Here is an 11665-nt window from a genome sequence, read left to right on the forward strand (position 1 = left end):
ACAACTTGGAGGAATGGTTGCCCTCAGTAGACACAGACTTCCCTCCTAACCACACCCAGCAGTCCATGCTCCACCGTCCATCCCCAGAGCCCAGCCCATCACCTGGCTCCACGGGACACACACACACATGGGTTCCCAAGCACGCAGCTTCTGAGCTTCTTTGAGGAAAATGTGCCCGTGTAGAGCAGATCATTTTAAAGGTACATGGGCTTAGGAAACCAATGGTTTCAGTTTCCCTATTGCAAACCTAGCTAGGGCTGCCCCTGACTGCGGGACGCATTCATGCATCTCCTCATTTTTGTGTTGCTTCTTATCTGTGATCAATTCAACAAATGTGTAATAAGTGACTGTAACATGCAAGGGGCCAGATGGTCCCAATTATCCCTTCAGTTCTATTTCACTTTTTATAATTTTTAAGATACTTCAGCATTTGTGGTCTGTTGACTTTCCCTCTATTGCTGAGCAGGTACCAATAGCCTTATTTCCAAACGAGCTAGTGGAGGCAGGTGATGGGTGTCTGAAGTCACAGAACCAGTAAACATAGAGTGGGAACGTGACCCACGTGTTTCAACCGTAAGAATGAGCATCTTCCATTATACCATAGCCACTTAGAGGTGGAAGCCCAAAGGTCTGGTAAGAGATTCGCTCTGATGGGCCCTTAGAAACCGAAGACAGTAAAGTTGGGAAGAAATATGGGTGCCCAACAATGCTTACCACTCCCCCCATGAGCCTGCAGCTGACAGCAGCAGCTTAATTAGAGTTAAGAGCTAGATTGTCTACTCACTGGCTGTATGTCTTGGGCCACCTAACCTCTCTGTGCCTCAGTTTCCCATTTGTATAAGGGGAATAATAAAAATCCTCAATTCATACAGTTATGAACATTAAATGAATTGATATTTGCATAGTCTTAGAATAGTGCCACATAAGTGCTGGTTAAATAAGTAAAAAGCTTTGCTCCTAAGCTGAGCTTGGCCAGCTGCTGGGGATGAGGGTGTGAGAAGCATCACAGCATTCTATCGGGCACTGACCAGGAAGGCTGCAACTGAACCCACCAAGCAAATCAGCCAACATTATTGTCAGTGGGCAGGAGCCACTTTTGAGTTAGCAGTATTCTCTGAATGTGCTTTGACAATTAGAGAAAATATTTGAAGTCATTGCTATACTGCAAAATCAGGATGGGTATGGCTGCCTGTGAGGCACCTGACCAGCCTGGCTGACGAACTGCTTTGTAGAGTCACAGAATGGTCAGGGTGGTATAGATCTTACTGATCAATAAACCCCAGCCTCCACATAGATCCAGCCCTCTCCTCCTAGATCTGGAAACCAAGGTTCAGAGAGAGCAACTGATTTGCCTAGAGTCACACAGCAAATATACCCAGGTCACCCAACTTTCTGAATCTTTTTTTTTCCTGCCCAAACTGAGGATCTAGCTTCCTGGTCCTTGGAAAATTGGCTGAGGGAGCTTGTTGTCCTGGTTTTGTGCTTATTTTGGATGCAGTTCTAAAAACTTTAATGGATTATGGGATTCCCCTGGAAGTTAGAGCTCTTGTTTGTTCCTGGAGAACTGGTGACACCTCACAGAAGGAGAAGAGTACTGGATCTTTCCACCCTATCTCGAATAGGGGTACTAAGGCCTCCTCTACTCTCAGGGGAGTCTAGCAAACCAAGCATAGATTCCAAAGGCATCCTTGGTGGCTCCAAAGCCTACAGATAGATCCAGAAACCTCACAGAGCCCTGAATCCTGGGGTCAAATGGTTCAAGATAGAGATGAATGTCCAACCTACTATTTTTTTTCTTTGCCAGAGACACCCCCTGCCCAACACACACATACACACATGTTTTAAAAATGGTGGTGGAGGGGATGTATTAAGAACCTATACAGCATGCAAGTGCTGCAGGAAAAACCTATGTTTCATCATCTAGTTGGAGCCAAAGAGCCCATGATAATGACTGCTAATGTTAATGTTCATTATGAGCTAAGTAGTCCTATTAGCCCTGCTCTCCAGATGAGGAAATTGGGGTTCAGAGATGTTAAACAACTCGCCCACAATTGCACAACTAGAAAGTGGCAGAGCAGAGCAGAACATTCCAGTGCAGCCTGATGACGCAGACAGGACACTTGATCCCTGTGCTGTACTCCCTCTGCAGACATATGGCAGTAAATGGACCATACAGAATCTCCAGTGAACATGCAGAGAAGAGACTGGAGACTGTTCACATCAGCAGAGACTGGGATGTGCAAGGCAGAAGCAATTTAAAGAGAATGAAAGGGGAAAGAGGGCCCAATTCGAATCCAGATGGATAGGAAGCACAAAGCAAAAGCAAATCGAAAAAAGCTCAGGCAACGGAGGGACCCTCAGCAAGGTGAGAGGACAGGAAAAGCACAGGAGAAATGCCCTCTGCAACCCAAACCCACCTCATCCGATAGCCTGGGAACCCGCTTTCAATCTTCCTAAGTTATAGCTGGCTGCAGCCAACTGTTTGCACAGTGTGTGGATTGAAATATTTTATTGCTTTATAGATGCAATAAAATAAATGTGATTAAGGGCAGCAATGACACTTGAGGTCTGGTGAAGAAGGCTGGAATACTAAAGCCGGGGCTTTCTCTGCACAAGGCTCCTTAATGCGACAAGAGGAGTCCGTTTTCCATCGTTGTGTTGGCAGGACATGAGAGTGGATGGAGGATAAGAATTTTTAAAAAGTCAAGACCTAAAAAAAAGAGAAGATGGTGTTCTGGAGGGGGTGGGGGCAGAAATGAGGCAGCATTAATGGCTCAAACTATGAAAGCAGGCTATGCAAGGTATGCTTGGCCTCTTCAAGGAAACAGATGTGGCGTCTGACGCGTATAGGGGAATGTGATGGAAGAAATCTTGAGCATGCTAAGATATTATATTTCCAAGAAAGATTGGGGTAGAATGTTTCTTTCCCAGCAAAGGAAAGTTCTGGCGGAAGGAAATGTGAAGAATGTGGGGATTCAAGGTGAGATGAAGCCAAGGGTCCACTGTGGGTAGAAAAGGAGAAGCAAGAGATTTGGGGAATTAGCATTCACCCATGGAGGACGTGGTGAGTTCTAGTAACTTTGGGCTGCAGGAGAAAAGCCACTTTTACTGAGAAAAATGCAAATTGGATCTCCAGAATGCTGACAGCCAAGAATTGTTCTGGGTGCGTGGGGCCAGAGGAGGGAGTAGGCAAGGGTAATGCTACAAAAATGAGTAAGATAAATCCCTTGCATCTGCATTAAGAATTTTATACCCTAGTGTGGGAGAGTGATAGCCACACCTTGCTCTATGACATGATGCAGAGTGGCATGGATATAAAACGCAGTCACTAAAACTGGAGCCTGGACCTTAAGTGAAGGAGTGTATGGGACTCCTAACATGCTGGGGCACACAGAGAGCCAGGAAAGGTTTTGCAGAAGGGGTGGCATTTCAGATGGATCTTGAAGGATGGAGATCGTGTGAAAGAAAGGAATTCCAGGCTTCCTCGTGTGCCTTCTTGGCTAAGATATGAATGCCAGAGAGCCCGGGGCATTTTGGTTCAGGTGAAAGTGTGAAGGTCTGGATGGCTGGGTCCAAGGCTATTTGGAGGTTAGAACAAATCACACGGCACTTTGGAACCATGCTGAGGAGTCTGGATTTTTTTTTTTTTTTTTTTACAAGCTAGTGTTCCTCAACCAGTTTTCTGCCTCCATACCGTTTATATCCATGGTATGACAATCCTAGATTTCAACAGGCACCTGCCCTACTAAAGAGTCATGTTGGAATTGTAGGATGGTGGACCTTTAAGGAGGGGCGTGGTAGGATCAGAGCCGGGAGATAAATTAACCAGGATGGAGACTGAAATCAGGAAAATCAGCTTGCAAGCCATTAGGGTTATCCAGGTGGAGATGATGAGGGTCTGAACTCACCATGATCAGGAGTGTATAGAGGTAGAAATGACCACGCTTCATTCATTTTTGCCTTCATTGAACACCCATGATGGGCCAGGCACTGTGTCTATTGTTGGGAAATACAAATATTAAACCCCAGGACCTACCACACATTGCTTAACAAGCAGCGAGGCGAGTAAACCAATACTAAACCATGTAGGCGCCAGGACAGAAGCAACGGAGGGACATTTAGGAGCACAGAGGAGAGGCGTTTAGTTACATGTGCTTTCAGAAAAAGGCTTCTTGAAGGAAATAGGCCTGAGCTGAGCCTTAAAAGAGAAGTAAGAACTACCGAGGTGGAAGAGGGGCCAGGCAGGGGTGGGGAGAATGAGAGAGCGTGTACAAAGACGTAACAGCACGAAATGGCATATGACATAAGAGGAGGAGCAAATATCTTGTGCAAAAATTGAAAATAGTTGCCGTATTAGGAGAAGGGTGCTCTGTGAGGAAACTGACGTGGTTACTGCATAGGAAGTTTGGGGGTGTGCATCTTGGCAGCGACAGAGACAGTGACCAAGGCTGGAGCAAAGACTGTGGTATCAAGGAGTTTGGACTTCAGATGAGAAATGACGTAACTCAGATTTGTGTTTCAGGGAGATTATTTAGTAGCCGTGTGAAAGATGGATGGAGGAGGCACAAAGCGGGAAGGAAGCAAGCAAAGTGGGCAATGATGAGGTGATGGGAATGGTGAAGAGGGACAAGTATGAGAAAGCAAGAATAAGATCTGATGGAAGAAAGCATCTAGGAGGAGCCCAGGTTTCTGATCTCATGATTGAGGTTGATTGCGGTGCAATTTACAGGGTTGGAGAGGGAGGTAAGGCAGGTTTGGGGCTAGAGGGGACGGCCAGCTAGAAATGAAAGGTAATGGGTTCTGCTCTGTACCTACCAAGGAATTATCTGAGAGTGATTTCTAGGTAACAGTTGGATATACAACTAGAGCTAGGAAGAGAAGCCTTGGCTGAAGTTCTGGAATTCGGAGTCATCCTCCTGTGTTGGTGCTTGAAACCAACGGGTGGATCAGATCACTCAGCGTCATGTGAACGGAGAGGGCCAAGGGCAAAAACCTGGGCAGCAGGAACGGGTGGCGGAGGAGGTGACTTTGAAGGAGGTTAAGGAGGAGTAAGATGAGAGGCAGGGGGTAAACCAGGAGAGAGGGGTGCCTGGAAGAGAAAAGGTGTTTCAAGCAGGAGGGAACACTCGATGTCTCCTGGATTAGGTAAGAAGCTGGAGACAAACCAAAGAGAAGCTAAGACAAGACCTCCCGTTGGTGGAACGTTAGCTATCAGCAGCAAAGAAATGAAATATGTTCCTGTACTGGGAATACCATGTGGGGGCAAAGTAAGAACGAGAAAGAAAAGGAAGGCAGGTTAAGATAAGGCGCTATGGGACAAGCAGAGAAAAATGTTAAAACAAGACAATACCCCAGAAGAATGGCTATAAAATACCAAATGCGGGGCGCCTGGGTGGCCTGGTCGGTTGAGCACAGACGCTTGATTTCGGCTCAGGTCACGAGCTCAGCGGGGAGTCTGCTTGAGATTCTTTCCCTCCGCACCGCCCCCTGCCCCCTCAGCGACGTCTCTCTCTCTCTCTCTCTCTTTCTCTCTCAAATAAATGAATAAGTCTTTTAAAAAGATACCAAATGCACCGTCAAGATATCCCTATCGCCTTCCTAGAGGAAGTGGGGGCGGGGCAGGAGGCAGCAGAAGGAAGAATGGGGCAAGAGTAAGCATCTCGTTGTTGCAGGATGAGTGACACGGTAGCGTGATTAATGGGCATTTTGGAAGCCGATGCTTACAGAATGCAGCCTAACTTACGGAAACGAAAATGGGCTAAGACCACAATCAAACTTGGAGGTGTGTTCAGTAAATATTTGAAAATAGATATATTATCACCCCAGAAAAAGATCGGGGTAGATTTCGTTTTTAAGAATGAATGATGGCTGCTCCCGTGACAAAAAGACAGGCATGGTGAACCTCCCGGTGAGAGCACATAACAGCGTCTGTCACACATCTGCAACAACAACAACAGAGATGGAACTCGAATCAGCTCACACCGCTAGATTCAGCCTTCAGTTTAGAGGGCAGAAGGGGCAGAGCAACATCTTACACAACAGCATGGAAACAAAATTAGCAAAACCCAGACCGTGGGAAACTCGGCAGGATAAATAACCAGGTGTCTCCAACAAAGGAATTGTAGAAAGAAAAGAAAAGAGGGGAGGGGGCTGTAGATTATGAGCCTAGAAACATGTCACCCAAATGCAATGGGTGGAAATTTTTAGACCCTGGTTTCAAAAAAGCAGCTATAAACACAGTGTTATAAACATTTGAGGGAAATTTGAATACTAATTGGATACTTTGTGACATTTAGGGAATTATTTCAAGTGTTTTTAGATGTAATTTTTTAGAAATCTTATCATTTGGAGATATATCCTAAAAGATTTATGGATGAAATGATATAGTGTCTGGGATTTGCTTCAAAATAATCCAGAGAGGTTCAGACAGAAAGGTGTGTATGTTACGGATGAGACAGGATTGAGCCTGAGCTGACCATCAGTGAACCTGGATGTTGGGTTCATAGGGATTCAGTATACTACTCTCTCTATTTTTGTGTATGCTTGAGAATTACCACCATGAAAGGTTTTAAAAAATCAAAGAATAAATGTGAGCATACCCATGACCTTTCAGAACTGTGAAAGGACTCCAACTTAGAGTGTTATTATTTCAAAATTGTCATTATTTCCTTTTGATGTTGAATCTCTTCTGGTTTTTAATGTTCCTAATTAAAGAGCTTCCACCAATTCTTAAAAGTTAAAGATTGCTGCTGGCCACTGTCACACAATGAAACGTGCAAGGCAGGGGAGGGGTGGGCGGGGGTGTGCATGTGCGCACATTTTAATGTGGTTGTTTTGGACATTGCTTTTCTCCAGTTTGTCAGCACCCAAGGCTTCTGGGCAGTGGCAGAGAGGGACAACACAAGGGAAGCCAGAGAGGTCAGACTGACTCTGTTCGGGAAAGGTAGATTTGGGCTGTCTGCCTTTCAACAGGGTCTCAGTCAAAAAGACAGTAGCTATAAAGAGGGGTCTGCTCTTGGCTCTGGAAGGCAGAGAATTCAGAATCAGAGAATTTCTTGAGGCCAGGAAGCCATTTCTCTGTAAGCAGATGGGAGTTTCCAGCTAGATGCTCAGAAAATGCTGAAAGCAATATGATTTCAGAAAGGAGGGTCAAGAGGGTAGACCCACATTACAACAAAGAAGAATAGCACCAAGATGAGAGAGCAGCTGCCCACAGTGACACAAGTTTGTCAACGATAGTTCAAGGACAGAGACTTGTCAGTTGCCCTCGGTCTTACCTCCTGCTATATAAGTTCCCCTGGTATGACAGGTGACCAGAAAGAGAACTGGTTTGCCTGCCAAAGGAAGCTGATAGTCATGGCAGAAGCCTGGGCATGCTTTATATAATATATTTTACCTTATATATAAAATATGCCAATTAGGGGCTTTTACTTTGAGCTATGATATTATTTCCATCATCATTTAAGAGTCCTGGGGCGAAGTGAGAAATTAATCCGCACACCCATTTTAGAAACCATTGTGGCCTAGGGTATACTTCTGAGTGTTCCATTTGCTGGAGAATCGTACTGATCCCTGGGAGAAGCAGTAATGGAGTCATGGGGACTTGAGAATAAGCAGGAAGGGCTGGATGCTTACACTGCCACTCAAACACAATGGCGCATGTGGGGAATGGACATATTGTTCTCTTGGACCGCTCCCAAATGGGAACGACAACTTATCCTGGAGCAGAAGAGAGGAGAGTTGCCAAGGCATCAAAGCTGATTGTGGGGAGGAAAACTTAGGAGTGTGACATTATGTGGAAAGTCTCAAATGTCCAAAAGAACTTATTCCAAATCCCCCAAGAAGAAAGTGGTTTGTAAGACAGTGAACAATGTAGTGGGCCATTATAGGTGCAGTAAGAAATCGGGAGGGTAAACCCACCATTTGAAGAGCTAGGGAGAGTTGTAATACCAATGCCTAAAAATCCCCTCCTCTCGTTTCCCTCCTCCTTTCTCTATCTCAGTGAGGCAGCAGCAGTCATGGCAAAGAGGGAGCCATACTGAGCCACTATGAGAGAGAGAGAGAGTGGAAAAGGACCCCATAGAAATGGGTCCGGGTCTAACCCCTGCATCACACAAAAGTGACAGCAGCTGTAGCAACTAAGTGAAGCCCTCAGAAGGTGGAGTGGGGATACGCAAAGGGGGTTTACCGCAGAGGAGGTCAAACCCTACCAAAGAGAATTCGAGAACCACCTTGGTATTCTAAAGGAAGGGAAAGTCCTGGGGGAACTGGTTCTTGGAATCTATGGGAGAGCAGACGAGAACAGCTACTCATACTGACTGGTACCTTTTCTCCCTGAATGTCCTCTCCTGGGCTGGCTGGTCAGGGAGTCTTGGGATAAATTCCCGTGACTCGTTCTTTGATACAGGATTATGATGTTTTATGAAATCAAATGTTTATGATGTTATGAAATCAGTTTTATGGCAGAAATCAGCAGAAGAGAAGTTCAAATGCCCTTCGAGGTACTTTGTCTAAAGTCAGGGGAACAGTGAGGGTTTGGACACCTCTGAGTTAAAACCACTAGACTTCTCATGGGAATAGTTTTGTTTTAATTCAATTAAAAAGAAAAAACTAGAGAAAGGAAATTAAAAAAAAATAGCTAAATAACTATGAAAGGACACTCCAACGTGATGCATGATTGCAAGAGAGTTTAAGAAATGAAGCACCTAATTACAAGTTTCGGTTTTCTAAGGAGACGTCGCCTGAAGAGACAGGCAGGCTTTGAACTCCTTCCATAGACACCATCTCCCTCCCCCTTTCCATGCGGAGCTCATGTATCTCCAGCCCCGGACATCAAACTGTTCTGTGATCTTCCTCCTTGTCATATGAAGCCACCACTTTTGTGAGTCCTGGAAGTCTTAACTTTCTTCTACCTCTTCCAAGAGTAGCCGACAGCACCCCCTGCCCTGCCCCTTCAAAATGTGATGGTGTGCCCCCTTGTGAGCGCTTTCTCTTTAGCTTCCCTTGAGGGGAGAGCCATGGCTGGAATCTCGGTGGGGATTTTGTTTGACTTCCTAAGGTGCGTGAACTGGGATGTATTACCAAAGAAGTTTTTTTTCATTTTGTTTTTTGTCTGCTCTTGTTGCTCTCTATGCTTTAAAACATTGAGTGGTTAAAAATAAATAGATTTATAAGGTCTTTTCATACACTGCCTTCTTAAAGGTTAAAGACAGGAGATGGATTAGGACAAACTATCTCCTTTGCTCCCTAGACTATCTATTCTCTGACTCCTACAGCTCATCAGAATACAACGCTAAAGGGCAAAGAAGAGCCGAGAGCTGCAAATAATAGGAGAAGCTATCTGTCAACAGAATAACAGCTGGAAGGACAAGGACAGATTTTCACTCTTCTCTTTGTCATCCTTTCTTGAGCCCAGAGGCAAGATTATTCCAAGTCACTATAAAAAATATGGGCCAAGATTATGGCAGCCTGGGAAGGCCTTATTTTGGGCTTTGATCACTTGACCTTGGGTCACTCTGTTCATCCAGACTAGTCCTAAAGATTTTGTCAGCACTTTTGGCAACTTCCAGACTTCATCGCACAGTTCAGTGTGTATCGGTCACTCAAGATAGGGTGGTGCGAGACAGAGATCCCATAGTTGCTCCATAGTCATCCAAATGGTTAGGCCAGATGGCAGGTGAATATGGACCTCAAGGCCATGACCACGTCTTAGAGCTGCCCATCTCAACTGGCCTTGTAGGCCAGGTAAACTTTAGCTACAGGCAGACAGCATTCTTTGGTCTCATCATCCGACCAAAATGTAGTCCTATGCTGAAGGTGAATGTGAGGCCTTCATCACCCTTGAGTTAACAACACAGAACCAATGGAGAGTGAAAGGAAAGAATTTGCATTCTGGGAGCGAGCGAGAGAGAGAGACCCTGTCCAAAGTCTAGTTCTGCTTCCTTTTAGGTGTGTGATCCTGAGAAGGTCCCTCTGAGCAGGACGCCTACCTGCCCCGAGGAATACATGAGACAACGCAGGTGACATACTGGCCAATAGTAGGTACGCTCATCTACTGTAACTGCTGTCGGCACCGTGGCGTAAAACAGGCCTCGCTTGGTTCTCTAGTACACGAAAATAAGCTTTCAGGGAGTATGTCTTTTCTATGCTAATTGCTATTTTTTCCCCCTTCACCTTCCACCTCTCTACCCTTTCCATCCTGTGCTCATTATTACCAATTAGAGTTTTCCCCAAGACTTTTCTAGCATGTGCTTCCTCCCTTGGATTACAACTACAAATTAAGGCCTGCCTAAGGTGACCTCTCTGTGTCTGCCTCATCCTCTCATGATTGTTTCCAAACAGCTATAAACTAGGCCCTCAGGACAAGCAGCCTCCCTAACAAGGAGCAGGTAGTGGCTGAGCCATCGGTTTGCCCAGGGATGCTGGGCGGGGGGGAGGGGGGGGAATACTGGGAGACTTTGAACTGGAATAAGGAGACTTGGTCATGGTCCAAAATCTACTGCTTGGTAGTTGTATGACCCTGAGTCCATTCCCCTCAGTTGATTCATTGGTAAATTGGAGCTAACAATGCCCGCTTTGCTGAGCTCACGGGGTCTCTCCCACGGGGCTGTTAGAAGGCACCAGTATAATAGTGTTTCCTCAAAGATGGTAGGCACAGCAACTTCTGTCATGTGAACGATGGGTTCTGACGGTGCTCGGCTGAAGTTTTTATTACTTTTTAAATTTAAAGCTCTGTCCTTACTTTTAGGTGTATTAGAAAAAGTCTATAACTAGCACACCACACTCGATTTCATAGATCACATTTCTCAGGAAGAGGCTCGAGTGAAAGACAAGAGACAATAGCGAGTATATCTGTGCAAGTGGGTGGGGGTGGGAGTGGGGGGTGCCTATTATGTGCCATTATGACAAAAAAGGAAGGTGGTGTCCTCATAAAATATTGGAGTCTGCAAAAACGGAATAAATGGACCAGCTGTCTGAAGACTTTAGGGAGCCTAACAAATGTGTCATTATTATCCCTCTGGAGGTCCCTGAGCTTCCTCGTCTGCCCAAGCCAGCGAATGGTTGCTGATGCCTTCCGTGGAGCAGACACCTTTCTGGGTTCTGCGGATATAACTGCACAAGGTAGACGAAATCTCTCCCTCTAGGAGCCCACATTCAGGTGGCGCGGCCTGTTTAAACCCACCAAATGGTTGTGCAGATCTGACCTCATGAGGTACAAAGAAAGCATTTGACCGCTGCAAACACTCTCTCAATGTCTGGTATTGTTGTAGTGAGATGCTAGAGGAATTGATTGGAGAATATCTAAAAAATGTCTGGCAGAACCCAGAGAAATGCACTAGTGTGGACAAATGTAAATTGTTTTTGTTTCTGTTGGGTTTTCCTCTGGGTTAAATTCCTGGAAAAAGTTTCCTAAAACTTTTGCACAGTGAAAGGACTTCTCTTACATGTCTGTGTTTGGCAATAGGCGCTCTCTAGAGGTAAGGGGAAATGTGAATCTAATGAGTATCATACTAGAATCGTGTATTCTAGTCTGCAAACAGTCGACCCAGCTTGAATTAATCTAACCGGAAAATTACTTTTCTGAATCAAAAGCTCTTCTGAAATCCAAATATGTAAAAGTCTAATTTGTTTTCCTTCATTTCCTAATTTTAGAGTTCTGTCCAAA

General features: G+C 45.3%; 1 long non-coding RNA gene across 1 annotated transcript in view; it reads left to right on the forward strand.

The window, feature by feature from the left end:
* The window catches only part of LOC103664693, a 62262-nt gene extending 51044 nt beyond the window's left edge, over positions 1 to 11218 (forward strand). Inside the window, exons 5-6 of the long non-coding RNA XR_005834880.1 lie at positions 9949 to 10041; positions 11024 to 11218. This is a non-coding gene — a long non-coding RNA (uncharacterized LOC103664693). The remainder of the gene's footprint in view (positions 1 to 9948; positions 10042 to 11023) is intronic.
* The last annotated feature ends 447 nt before the right edge of the window (positions 11219 to 11665 follow it).

This window comes from Ursus maritimus, unplaced genomic scaffold (genome assembly GCF_017311325.1).
Source record: "Ursus maritimus isolate PB19 unplaced genomic scaffold, ASM1731132v1 scaffold_15, whole genome shotgun sequence".
NCBI classification, from domain to species: domain Eukaryota; kingdom Metazoa; phylum Chordata; class Mammalia; order Carnivora; family Ursidae; genus Ursus; species Ursus maritimus.